General features: G+C 36.9%; 1 protein-coding gene across 1 annotated transcript in view; it reads right to left on the reverse strand.

Annotated features, from left to right (window-relative positions):
• The window catches only part of KCNH7 (potassium voltage-gated channel subfamily H member 7), a gene marked incomplete at both ends in the record, with an annotated part of 460,182 nt that overhangs the window by 41,976 nt on the left and 403,083 nt on the right, over positions 1-15,123 (reverse strand). The window lies entirely within an intron of this gene.

Below are 15,123 nucleotides of genomic sequence, written 5' to 3' on the forward strand. Positions count from 1 at the left end.
GTCTTCTTTCATGTATTTCAAACCACTGAACTCATTTTCTGAAAGAAACCGAACATATTTCCTAACACCCACTGTCTACCCTGTATCCCATAGGCTCATGGAGTTGTTGTATGTTCCAACTAGTGGCTTTTCATTCATTTCAGCCAGTGTTCCTGTAGAGGGGAACGTTTCCAAAGGCAGGATGAAGAGAGAACACATTTACAAGGCAGCTTGACTGTGGCAAATCGTTCCCTAAATAGCAGATTAATCATATGGACAACTTTGGTGTCTGTGTTAACTGTCATTAGGAAATGTCCTAGGGAAATTCTCTGGGTCATTAAATGCACTTAAATCTTGACAAATTAGGATTAATCAAAACACAAATTAGCAACTCCCTATGAAATACTAAACCTCCAGCATGATTATCAAACGCATTATGCAAGTAATATATTAAATTTTAAGTCTCTGCCCTGGAGTACAGCTGCTTTACTACTTGATAACATTTCCTGAATTGCCGTTTTTAATGTGGGCATTGAGATTTTGATAAATCTTTAGCAACCTGTGAACCCATGAACCTTAAATTTCATTTTTTTCTGAAAGTTAATGTCTTCACATAATGTGTTTTGTAATCTCTAGGTCACTCCATTTTACATCATTTCTACAGTTAGGCACTAAGAAATAGGAAACACATGCCTTTTATGTTTCCTTGGTGGCTACATGATGGTTGCTACATTTTAACCACTGATTATGATAAGTGAACCCTTAAGTAGGTTTAGCACTACATATACACATCAATTACCCTAGTGTGAAGCTCCAATTACTTTGACTTCTACTTTTGTATTCTACCTCCATGTAGCTGATAAAGACAAGGAATTGTTTCAGTGTATAAGGCTATTAATTTTTGCCAGCCTGTTGGGGAAATTAGAGAATTGTGAATTCAGAAATGTGGAAACATTTATATACACCGGGAAAATACATTAGTGTCTTGCTTTTAGTACATACTTGGCACTAAATCCAAAACCCCATCCTAGATACTCAGATGTGGCTAACAAAGCAGCGAGTTCTGAAGCAGATGGCTCACCAATGATGACTTAAAAATAAAGAGCATGCTCTTCCCACATTCTCCTCCTCTTTACACCCCAACTAGCGCTACTGTTGGGACATTTCCTGTTAGAGGACACTTACACTTCAACATGACTCAATGAAGATGGGTTTAACAATGTGTGGAGTGTGGGTGATGTGTGGGCCAAAAGGAATCATTGCTTTATATTTACCTGCTCTCATGGCCCAGAGCTCTCATGCTGTCATTGGTTTACAAGAGGTGTCTCGGGATTCCTGAGATGTGACCTCAAAGAGAACTCTCAAAACCATTAGGATTTCTGGGGACTATAAAAAAAACCAACAGCCTCAAGGGCAGATTCTGAGCCTTTCACTTTTATCCCCGCAAAATTAATTGAGAGAAATAATAAAGGAAGGAATGAGAAGAGTGCAATTGTAGCCCCTTCTGCTGGGTGTAATATATATATATATTTATATTATGAATTGATTGCAAATGACCTAATCTTACTCACAGAGTAAGAGACAGAGAAATGCAATCTGCCAGATGACAGAAGCAATGACACAAAGTATAATCTTGCATTCAAAATACTTTCCTGAATTTGAATAAAGTTTGTGATCCCAGAAAGATTTTTCATGTGCTATATTTCAGAACCAAATTTTTTCAACATTGTGTGATGTAACAGAATTTCAGTAGTCCCATTTTTACAAATATAATAGATAAGATCCAACAATTAGAGGACTCTGGAAGAACAAAAATCCCAAACTTAGTCCATAATTTACTTAACTAGTTTTGTTTAGTTGTCTTTCAGATTAGACTTCTAAAGTTACTAACAGTATTATAATGCAGAAAGTATTTCCCATTCATTTTTAGTAACTGATTTTGTAGATAATAAAAGATCAAGGTCTCAAGTACATGCTCTCTTCATCTTTTATACCCAGAGGGTTTATGCTTTCCTTAGAAATGTTCAGGTAGATGAAAATAAAATTATTATAATATTTTAAGTATTTATAAATTGAAATATTATAAATATACAATACTTTTGAAAGAAAAATAAAACTTATACTGACAATTGCTCAACTTGGTATAAATACTTTCAAGACAGACATTTGTGATCTTGCAGATCAGATTTTGTCTTCATCAAATGTAGTGTTACCCGGCACACCAGACTTTCTAGGTACTGTTAGGTTTCTGTGTATTTCTGCTTCCACTAACCAAGGCAAAAGCCCATTGTGCATGTTCCAGCAGTTACTTTTTTCCGCTTTACAAGATGGTGGAACTAAATAATTCAGTAATATAATACAAAAAAATCTTCATGGCACAAAAGTGAGGGCAACTTTCCTTTTTTCATTATGCAAGTAAATGTAAATTATTTGGAAAACGTTGTTAATGTTAAGTCATTTAAAACAGTCAGATTAAAGCAGATGTAGGCTTGTTGCTATTAATATGTATTGATATTCCACAATAAACTTTATAGTTAATGAAAAAAATCAGATTAACCATGCTTTTCTTAAACAGTTACATACATATATATATATATATATATGTGTGTGTGTGTGTGTGTGTGTGTGTGTGTGTGTGTGTGTGTGTACATGTATACAATATGTAATATACTAGAAGAAAATATTAAAATTATAATTAAAGTTTAAAAAAGTAGATGTGGGCTTGCATATTTGAAAAGCAGAAGGGTTATAATCCATAACTTGATCATAAATCATAAGAAAGGGAGATATAAAAAAGTAATTGAAAAAAATTAGCCACAAAATCACAAGTAATTGGAAACAAAGAATCATATCTGATGAATTTTGATGAAATACAAGGGGTGATAAAACACACATTTTATGTCAAAACTCACAGGAAAATACCTGTCCTCATATCAATATCTACCCATCACAGAAAAAGGAAAAATAAAAACTATGACAGAGTTGTGACTAGGAAAACTATTAGCTTTCTATTTTCTTCCAGCAATAACTGTGGTTCTATTATAACATTAAGAAAGTGAAACAAGGAAGGCAGTCTTAGATGATGCTGGTGAGGAAGCTCTGGAGTTGTGACTGAGAGAAGAAAGGACAGACTGCTTCACTGGTGAAGCTCACAGACTGGCACTGTTATAAGATGACAGAGCTGGAAGCTAATTCTCCTTTGACAGAAAACTGCATGCAAGGGAGAGAATGGGAAATTTTGAATTTGCTTTGCATGCTGGATGCACCATGCCAATTACAATGCAATAAATATACTTGTTAAATTGTAATGATTGTAAATTACTCAAATCTGTTACCTTAGGGTATGTGGTTTTCCTTAATTTTTTCCAAATACAAAAAAAAGCACAATATCGGAAAAACAAAACAGGTTTTATGGAGTTGATGGTATTTTCTTTCCAATCCCATAGCAAAATACAATAAAACCAATGAAACAATGTCAAAAGATATAATGGGACCTCTTAGAAACAAAGAATGATGCTTTAACTGCATTAGAAATGTTGATAAATCAGAGGCTGTTTAAGACAAATAGCTAAACAAAATATGTCAAAAAGATCCATTAAGTAAAATGAATGGGTTGAAAGTAGGAGCAATTTATAGTCTATTTTATAGATAAGGCCTTAACATCTGTAGTGTATGTAGAGTTTTTATAAAATAAAAAAATCATAAAAGAAGGTAATTCATCAAAGAAGATATCCATACATACTGTATATTCAGCCAGAGAAATGTCATTAAAATGACCACAAATACATCTGACAAACTGGAAGAAATGAGACTAACACCCACTGCTCCTGAAGGGTAGACAGGTAAGTATTAGCATTCTTCATTGCCAAACAATAGCTATTAATATTACAGCTACTCACAATGTATATATCAGAAACCTCTCATCTGAAAATCTATTTATCAGAATAAAACCATCAATAAGAGATATAAGAAAGTACATTTGCTTCAGTGTTATACAAAGTGAATGAAATTCGAATAAGAGTGTAAGTGCATTAGTGACAGAATGATTCAATGTCATATGAAAAGATAAACTGTTTATCCTATAGAATTATAGAAGTAAAATGAATGACTATAAGAAGTTACATAGTTACATAATTTTGATTTCTAAAGAGAACTTGGGATCTATTGTCACAAGGTGTGAAATAAGAAACACCAACTGTAATGTTAAATTACATAGTTAATTGTGTGATGGTATGTATAATATATACATATATATTACATATATTCAAATACATATGAGAATATTAGCACATTTATAGCAGAAATGAGAAACAAGTGGAAGCTTATGCACATGAGTATTGGTTAATGTGTGCATAAACTTCTGATCTTCTGATTTGGAGAAAGAGGATACCTATAGAGGAATTTTAATCCATTAACGTTGCTGCTCTGGCAAGGAATTACATCGAAAGACCTCATAGGTCTGTGAGATCTGGCTGGAATATATATATGCTCAGTACACATCTTTAATTCCTATCAATGGAGCTAGGATTAGTTTATAGAAGGAAGCAGCTGTGTTTAAAAATGATGTCTATTTGAGAGGCAGACAGAGTGATGAATCAGTGAAAGATTTGACAGAATGCAACAGAGGTAGGAGATGTCCATTTTTCACAAGAATAGAACAGAAAAGAGGCTACTTAAGGGCAGTGCTGGGAGAGATAACAAGCTAGACACAGGTGGTGGTAATAGTATGTGTGTAGCAGTCTTACCTAGACAATTTTACGGAGGCAGATTGCAGAGAGAATAAGCTAGACACAGGTGAAGACAGAGCAAGCCAGAAGATTAGAACATATTAACAAAGTTACTATGAGGACAAGCAAAGCAATTTGGTGAGAAGCCGAGAGAAGCCGGGTTGAATCAGTCAGTTTGGAGAGAGGTTTGAGCCAGAAAAGCTGAGTTTGAACCAGCCAGCCAAAATTCAGAAAGAACTAGAGAAGGTGAGCATAATCAGCAGTAAGCCTCCAAAATGACAATTACATATGGTTAATGAAGAATACTTTTACAGATAGCAATGATCAAGGATGAAATGAAAATCACAATATCTCAGTAAAACCATTAAAATAATGTTGGAAGACCCTTTATTCAGGTTGCAGTCCACCATGTCCTGAGAAGTGCTCTGAGCTCAGTGTGAAATGGAGGTTCCCTTTCTCAGTGGGATTTCCTCTTTTCTATCTGATCTTGTCTAGAGAGTGTCTCTAAGCTCAGGTGCCTGACCTCATCTAGAGAATGACCATGTGCAAAGCTTCCTGCAAGCTCTTTATGGTTCAGCACTTAAGTTTTTTCATCCTTAGGTACTATGTAATGACTAATTAATCTTTGTCACCCATATGCCCCTAAAAGAGGAAAGTCAGGGGAAAGTCACATAGCCTATGGCCAGATTACAGGTTCAACTCCCTTTCTTAGAATAAGCAGCTGCCCAGCAGGTTCTTGAAATTCTTCTTTATGTAAATGAAGCATTCCCAGGCCTCTGCCTTAGTCAATAGTATAGATTCCCTTGGAACTCCATAATCACTCCTCAAAATTTATATAGCCCTTCTTTATCCCAAATAAAGTTGAGCATTCTTGTTGCCTGGTGACCAACAGCCTCTGAGGAGAAGAGAGGGCTACAAAATAAAATATACTAATGATTTTATCTGCATAAAATTAATATATAGTTATAAGACTGTGTGGATAATAGGAGAAAAATTACAAAAGTCAGCTTTAACTTGAAAATCTCTAGCAGAGTTGTGTAACTTTAGAAGAACAGCATTCATTCACTCTTCTCTCATACATTGCATCCCTAACTCAGTTTCCCTTCCCTCCACACTTCAGTCCCATGACCTCTCCTCTTACCCAGATCCACTCTTCTTGCATTTGCTTTCATTGAAGAGCAGGCATTCCAGAGATACCAACAGAAACAGTACAGGCAATAAACAGGTTTAGTGACCAAGATGCTATATTTGAACATTATCTCTGATTCGAAAAGATCTAAGTTAAGCTTTAACTGCTTTTAGGCAGAAAGTTCTTTAACAGTCAATAGTCCTTAGAAGACTTGAGCTGTTTGTTTGTTTGTTTCATGGAACTTGAAGGTGCTACCCAGGTGCCAAGGGAGGGAAGCAACCACTATTTTTACCCAGCTGTGATGCCTCTGAACTCTAACAATGACAACCATGGCAAGATAACCCTAATAGTGAAATAGTGGCACTTACATAGTTAGCAATAAGAAACAACCGCTTAATTGATCTTCAGTTGTACTCAACTCAACAAGAGAAAAACATCAGTCCTGGTTTAAAAAACCTAGCCAACTATGTCGTTAGCCTTTAGACAGGAGCCTTCTACCATGACTGTACTAGCCAGCACAATTCCTAATTCTCTCTAAAACCCACCCTTTATACCCATATATATGATATATGATATATGTTATATGATATATGATATATGGTATATGATATACGATACATGACATATGACGTTGATATATGGTATATGATATATGATATCATATGACATATGACATTATATGACATATGACATTGATATATGATGTGTGTGTGTGTGTATCAATCCACACCAAATACACATTTATTTGTATCAATCAGGGATTATTAGAGAAAACTACAGCTGGTTATAATGCAAGAATCAGCTGATTTAAAGGAGCCCAGTACAGATACACGGATGCATATATGGCACTATTCCTGCACTAAAGGCTTAGGGGACATCATGCAAAAGGGGACAGAAAGGCTGTACGAGCCAGAAGACGGGACATCTTTGGTGTGATTGTGACTCCTGGAAATGATAGGGAAGCTACATCCTTGATATCTCAACAGTATGGCTGCCTAAACAAGACTGACAACATTAATAGGCTGCTGTGAATGGGGGAAATCTCAGTCCAACCCTGAAAAAGAACTAATGGCTGTTGAGGAAGGAAGAAATACTTTAACAGCCCCTTAGTCAGTATCCAATACCAATACCAAGTGGTCGGCTCTGAAACCATATACACAGAAGCAACACTAAGTGGGCTCACACTATATATATAAACATATATATATATACACACACATATAACAATAATAATGAGAAAAAGGAAGTATTAGTTTTAATCAGTGATAGAAGAATGGGAAGGATTAAAAGGAGAAAAGAAAAAAGTGAGTGATCTAATTCGATTTTAATTAAATATATATTTTTTAAATTTGTGTGTATGAGTATTTGTGTGTGGATCATACACATGGGCACCTGGGCAAATGAGCATGCAGAAGGCCAAAGGAGGGTGTCTAGTGGCTTTCTCCATCACTCTGTCTTAATTCCTTCAATTTCTCCCACCGGGCTTTCTGGCTAGTGATCTCCTGGAATCCACCCGTCTCTACTCCTCAACACTGAGCTAACAGACACATCATTGATGCCTGGCTTTTCACACTGGTGCCAGGGATTAGAAATCAGGTCCTCGTGTTTGCACAGTACACATACCCACTGAGCCACCCCACTAGCCATCAATTTTAAACAAATCCTTACACTCTGGTAATTTACAGCTATTCTGCAACTTTAATTTGAAAAGAGGTTGAGTCTTATGGTTTCTTTTAATTTTGTTTCAGTGATTTGAAAAGTCATTTCTCCAAAGAAGTATATGGCTAGTATAAAAGATGTAATCTATGGGAACCAATATATTTAATAAAAATATTGCTAAAATATTTATAGATTCTAATTTAGTATGCTAAGGCAGATAGGACCCAAATGGAAAGTAATTAAACAACACATTGCAATAAATACCCTCGTCATGTAAGGAATAGGTCATACAAAAGATATGCAATCAGACAGACAGTGAAACCTAGCACCTTATTTTCTTTTCTTATTATCAAAAATTTAAAATATAATTACATTATGCCCTGTCTTTTTACTCTCTACAACCCCTCCCATGTTCCCCACTTTCTTTACTCAATTCTCACCATCTACATACCCCACATCCCCAATTAATCCAAGAATGTCTCCATCTGTTTATAGTACGACAGGACTAGCCCATATACTTTGTCCATGATTGGTCCTGTCTGTGAAATACTAACCCAGATAGCATTTTTTTTCTGACATAATATTCTCACCAGTTCTTCAGATATGCGGTCAAAGAGACTTGATTCATTCTGAAGCTGGGTTGACCATCAGTTCCCATGTTACCTGTAGCTAACTATTATGAGTGGCCGCTAGATATAGGGGTTCTGTTATAGGCTAAAGCCTCTATCTTGGAAAAGACCACCAAGACTTCATTTTCTTTGCATTTGTATACTCTGATTCACAGAAAAGATTCAGAAAACAGAGACAGATTTCTGTGTTCAAATAAAATAGCTACATCGATATGGAGTGGTGTGGCTTATCTTCTCCTGTGGCAGCTGTTCCTAAACACAGATGCATTTACTTTTCTTCTGTAAGAACTGTAGAACATCCCTATTTGTGAAGATTGCCAGTGGAAAGGGCAAGATGAACTACAACATAAATAAAAGTATCTTAGCATAGTACCAAAACTCCACCAGCTGAAACCACTTTTCTCTCAGGAAAGCACCTACCAGATTGTCTCAAAGCATAAAATCCTGGTTGTGTGGTGACCCTCCTTAATGGTAGGGGTCAAGATACCAACTAAAATACACTTTGAGGCATACCTATCATGAAAGACGTAATTGTTCTACACTTTTATTATCAACACATTCACATAAATAACAACATATCTACAACTAGGAAAGTATGTATCTGAAATATCTTTGCTATTGCTTTCTTATTGTTATATAATAACAGGGTTTGCATGAATTTTTATGCTCATTTTCATCTCTAAATTGGTAAAGAATAAAGCATAAAATATTAGTAGAACGTGTACATATTTGTTAATAACAATTCCCAGTGCACTGATTTACTTTTCATGGATGAGAGTATCAGGGGTATCAGCCACTCCCCCATCCCTGGGGACATTGAGGATGATCTAAGTTCATTAAGTGAGAGAAATACTGCATTTTCTAGTATTCATCTTAAAGAGACCAAAAGCATATTTCCAAATAGTATTTTCTTACCCAGCTTCCATGAACTCTGTGTACTAAGGAGTAAGCAAAGGGAACCCCAGTGAGCCGTATACTGAGTGATTATGAGATGCTGACATGGGACCAGACCAATAGAGGAAATGGTACAGCTTAGCCCTTCCCCAGAATGATGCTTAGAGAAATGGAAGGCTTCCCTCTTGGCCCCTGTGTGGCTGCTGAGAGTGTGTGCAGAAAATGTCCACCATTATCCTCTCTACCAGCTGATGTTACAGCCTGGAGATTGCCCATCTGGAGAGGCTGCTCCCAGTGATATTAGCTGAGCCTCTCCTTTTAAATCAGCTATCTACCATAAATAGACCCTGCTTCTTTGTTTATCTGTTTCTAACCCCGTCTCCTTGTTCAGCTATGAACAATAACCCTGCCTTTCTGTTCAACTGTACATAACACGCTGAGCTTCAGGGTGTTGCGGCTTCTCCAGCAGAGAGCCATCCGATCCCAGCTTTCAGGTGCTGTGTTTGTCTTTCCTGTATTCTCTAGCCGCTCCAGATGTGTTAAAGTCTCTGGAGACTGTGAGCAGTTCTCTCTCCCCTTTCTTTTTTATTGGCTTAACCTGTGTTGATAAAAGAACAGGAAACTGAATTGGGTTTGGATGACTCGGCCACTCCCTAACTTACTGGAGAAAGTCCTTTATAACATGTCACCCTTTTAGGCATCAGAAGCTACACTCAAGGGTCCTGTTCAAACAGGGTCATTATTTTTAGGAGTTGGAAAAGAAATGAAGACATTATTTTTACTCTCTAGTGCTGTCGGAGGAACATTAGTATGACACGGAGAAACTGAAGCCCAGAATGCATTCCTTGCCTCAGTGATGTGTCTGCCATAGCTCTGATCTATTCAAAGCAAGCTGTCATCTCTTCCCTTGGGTCAAAACCTGCTCAATAAGCTGAGTGTGGTGGCACACAGGTATTTAATCCCAGCACTCATGAAGTAGAAACAGACAGATCATTGAATTTAAGGCCAGTCTGGTCTATACAAAAAATTTCAGGTCAGCTAGGGATACATGGGGTGGGAATAGGTGGGGAAGGACTCACATCATTGTGATAGGCCTGTGTTTAAGTAGATAAGCTGCGGATAAATCATTCTTGCATGATAGGTAATGGCCATCATTTTTAAAGACTGTGTGTCTTGTCACCCAAAGACATCAGATGCCCACTTTCTGTTCTCTGTTGGTTATGTCAGGGACTTCAGACGTTTCTGTTGTTGTTATTATTATTTTTTTCCTATGTGGCATTTTAAGGAGAGTTTGAGTTAGGTAGAATAGGATGGGCAGGGAACTTAACTCTTTTAAAAGTATATGTTGCCCAGGGGCCTGTTCCAGGAGATGAAGAGGGACAAGCTTGTATACTAATAAGCTTCTCAGTGCAAGTTTATAATCTACCCTTTTTGTAGAGTTAGGAAATCTACAGAATATAGTGTGTGTGTGTGTGTGTGTGTGTGTGTGTGTGTGTGTGTGTGTGTGTTTGTTTGTGTGTATGTATGTGTGTATGTGTGTATGTGCGTATGCATGCAGGAATGAATGCACATGGGTGATACTGCTTTTGGCAACCGAAGATTAAATTTAGAGGTCAGCCTGCAGCCATTGTTCACGTGTTTTATTGAGATAGGGTTCTCTACTGGCCTGCAGCAGGCTGAGTGAGCTGGCGGGAAATTCAACCTATGGTGGAGTCATAAGTAGGAGCCACTCACTACCTTTGACTTTTTTTTTCTTTTTTGAATGTGTTCTGGGGATTGAACTCAGGTCTTCCTGTTTTTGAGACTGACCGATTGATCTTCCTGATCCGCCAAATAAGATGTGCCTTGAACACAATTTTGTGATCAATACAGAGATCATTTTACTACTAGTACTAGGGGATATGTTTTCAATGACTCTGCTAGGTCAATGGAAAACCAGAAGGGATATGGAAATAAACGTTTGATTAAAATTTCTCTTAGAAATAACACTAATTCCAGCTGGGTGGTGGCACACACCTTTAATCCTAGCACACCAGAGGCAGAGTCAAGCAGATGTCTGTGTTTGAGATCAGCCTTGTCCACAGCCAAGGCTACAGAGAGAAAAATCTGTCTTGAAGAACCAGAAACAAAATAAAATTAAAAAAAACAAAACAAAACAAAATACCACCAGTAGTTCCAAGAAAAAGGACCTAAATTCCTTTTTAAGCAGTCTATTGTTTATCAGACTTTGTTCTACTTTGTCTGTGTATGTTATATCTTTTAAGAAGCTATGCCACAGAGTATCATTGTGTTTGGACAACTGCTCAGCCTTTGAGGCTGACTCTTCACTGAACTATTCAAAACCTCTGCTTGTGCAGCTCTGTTCTTGTATCCCTGCCTTCTTCACCGTTTATCTACAGTGAAGGTAATGTGGGAGCTTAAACCATGTAGTGCAGGGCTGGCGAGCTTTCTCCCTTATTTCAGAAAGCCATCATGCCTCCTTTTTGGGAGCATAGCACAAAGATACTTGTGTCTACAGATCTCCAGAGCAACAAGGAAAATTAAGCACATAGGACTGTCTTTCCAATGAGAAAGATGACTAATCTGATTGCCCATGAGAAAGCTGAGAATTGGAAATTTTTATTAGGTTTGTGATCTGTATTATCTGTTAGGCCAGGCCACATCAAACTTCTACAAAAAGAAGTGGCTAATAGACTAAATAATCTGAATGACCCTAATAGCCAGAAGGTCCCTCAACCAGGACCATGGGTGACTCAGCCCAAATGATGCCTATGCTATCTGTATGACTGACACCAGGTCAGACCCTGCGATTCTTAAGCTAGGGCAGGTAGCATATCTCTAGAACTTACCCTCTGGAAGAAGTGATAAGTATCATGAACTGAGTTTCAATGTAATTGCTCTGCTTCTTCATACACCAGGGATTTTTATTACATCAGAATTTTTTTTCAAATCATACTGGGCTTAAGTACAATGGAATAAACCTGTTATTAGACTCCCTGAAGCCTGATACAGGTTGATGAAGTCAATCTGCCCCTGGTTTTCATTCTTATCTCTGCTGGGTTTGCTTCCCTGCCTGGGTACCTCTTCATGCCCTCATCAAGTTTTTTCCTTACCTGTGTTCAAAGTGACTCATATTTGTTCACTTTTTTAGAGAATTAGTTTCTTACCTTGTTATTTGTCCAGATACTTTCTATATTCATCTCTCAAATTTTTCTCTGGTAAGCAATTTAAACAAAGATCTACTTATCTTTATCCATCTTACCCATCCTTAAACCAACTAAATAAAGCTGTGCCTGGATTGCATAATTCAGTGTGTGTGTGTGTGTGTGTGTGTGTGTGTGTGTGTGTGTGGTCTTGATCTCCTGCCTGTGTTCCCTGGAATTGTTTTCTCTGCAATGAACAATTCTAATATCCACTTGGTTGATGGGCATCTGAAAAGCATTCGATGCGAGACATTCCCCAAGGAAGGCTCAGATGCTCCCTACAGGGAATGGAGGGCTTAGGCAGCAGACAGAGTATGAAGAATACATTATGCTCCATACAGGTGCCTTTCCCATGTTTATGAGTGGTGACCTTATAACTACAGAAGGATTAAGTGACTTGCACAAGAAGGGTGGCAGGTCTGTGCCAAGGTCCTCTGATTTTTTTTTTCCTCATTTTTCAGTCATCAGTTGGTTGTTGTGGTAGCACAAATTTTAGGAAAAGCAAAAATCCTCCACTAAATGTACATAATCTTCCATGCAAATGTTAAAATTATAGAGTTTACTTCTTGTTGTGATAATGGACAATTGGATCATCAGGGTGCTTCATGATTCAAGCCTAGGTCTCTAGTGTGATATTATTTTACTGAGTTTTTACACTTACACAGAATACAATTTTCATTATTTTTTTTCCATTTTTTAGCAACCACACTACAATAATGTAGGCTAACCAGAAAGTTTAGATTGTATCGAGAGATGACTTTGACTTGGGGACATTTTCTTGAAATACTATCAGCTCTAACTTGAGAAAACATCTCCTCATTGTTAACTGGTACTGTTTCTGTATGCAGAAAAAATATTTTTGGAAATTAATTTGTGCACATGCTTGAGACAATTGTACAGTCCCCAAGCTGAAGCCAGACTCTGAGGAAAACATCCCTTTCACTACCTTCCTTTGATTGACCCTTTCCTTCTGTACTCTGGGCTATTTTGATCAAATGAAAGGGAATCCATAATTATTTTCTGTTCTGGAACATTCTGGCGATGATATATATGAAAAGTAAAAGAAAGAAGGACTAAGAAATATGACCCCATGTTTTAGCTTAATTATTTCCTGTTTGGGTGCTCAAGCAATCAAATAGTTGGATAATGAAATAATTTGGACGAATTAATTGTGTGTTTGGAAACTTTACTCCATTTGAAAATGACTGAACATTAAAAATGACCTGAAATGTCTAATGAGAAGTTATGTTTAACTTTATACTTAAATGGGATAATATGGAATGTTGATGTAAAATACAACAGTTTGATGTAGTTTTATGTATCACAGTACACAAACTAGGTAACTTTCAACTGTTAGTAAATTATAATTTTACCAACAATAATTTGACAAGACACAAGAGTCTTTAACAGTGTGGTTTTGGAGGTTAAAAGAAAAAAATTTTTTTAACCTCTCAACAGTCTAATATACATTTGCTTTCCACTAATCAACTTGGTTTTACACACCATGCTTAACAAGCAAACATCTTCTACGTGCTGTTCCGAGTTATCTTGCACTGAGTTTCTTTTCTTTTCATTTTTTTTTTTTTTACTCACTTTGCAGTCACAAAATGAACATGTAGACACCATGTGCAAACAAGAAGTTCGTGCAAAGTCAAGTTCTCAAAACCACATGCAAATCTCAGCGGCACATGGCTTAGAGCTTACACGCTCCAGGATCATGTAATACTGGCATGCAGATGAGAGAAGAGAAAGCACCTACGTCATGGGAAGAGGATGATGAGAGAGAATGAATTTTCTTTATGACAGTTATCTAATGCAAACCGTATACCCGTAACCTCTGGGGATGGGGGCAGAGAGGCAAATTTTTGTGGGGAGTAGAAAAACTGTACATCAACATTATTGGAGGTCAAGTTGTTACTGAAATGGAGATTTTTTTTTTTTTTTCTGTTCTGTACTTGGCCTCTTCCATGTTATCTTCCCCAGCTCCTTGCTTTGTATCTCCTCTGCTTTATCATGCAAAAAGGATCAGATCTAACACTGGAAATCACTTAACAAGCTCTAACCCTGACAGATAACAAGGGTATTCTCCACAGTTTTACACGAGAATTAAATTGGATATAAATACCTCCTGTTCTTACCGGTGGGTGTTGTGATTCCGTGTGTTAAGGTGTGAAGCAGACAGGAAAGAGATAAATCTTTCATAAGTACATTGTAAATAGGCAAGGGGCATATAAACCATATTTATAGGTAATAGAGTCAAACAATGATAGGTAAATAGTTGTCACAAAATATTTTATCACAAAAAATGGCCATAGATCTATATTTTATGGAGAAGGGAGTTAAAATAGATGACTGCTTTACTCCTGTTATTGAAATACTCTGGCAGTATGAAACAATAAAACTGAGTGACACATATTTTAATTACAAGTTCTTGACACTGCTTAAGCCTGCCCAGCACTAGAGATTCCCCAGTGGTTTTGAATGCTGGTATCTTCATTTAACAACCACAACAACAGTTTATAAAAGCAGCCAATATGTAGGTGTTCTTTCTTGCAAGATTAAAATGATCTCATAGGAGGTTGATTTATTAAGTGGATTTTTCACCATTAATCTTGACAATTGGAAATAACAGCTCATGGACTTGAGCTACATTTTTTGGCTAAAATGTGCTTGCTCATTTATTTCTTCAAATTAAAAATTCCATGGTAATATGAGTTTATTTGTCAGTCAAGTAAATCACATGCAGCTATGGTAAAATTATCTCTATATAAACATGTCTTTGAGTTGGCAGTCATTGCTCTATGACCTTCACCATTGTTTCTAACTTTGATCCATTGTCTTTTTGTTTAGAACCACTCTGGTCAAATGGAAAACAGCAATCTAAACTGTACATACACTCCCCC

The sequence above is a fragment of the Micromys minutus genome (assembly GCF_963924665.1).
Source record: "Micromys minutus genome assembly, chromosome: 13".
NCBI lineage: Eukaryota > Metazoa > Chordata > Mammalia > Rodentia > Muridae > Micromys > Micromys minutus.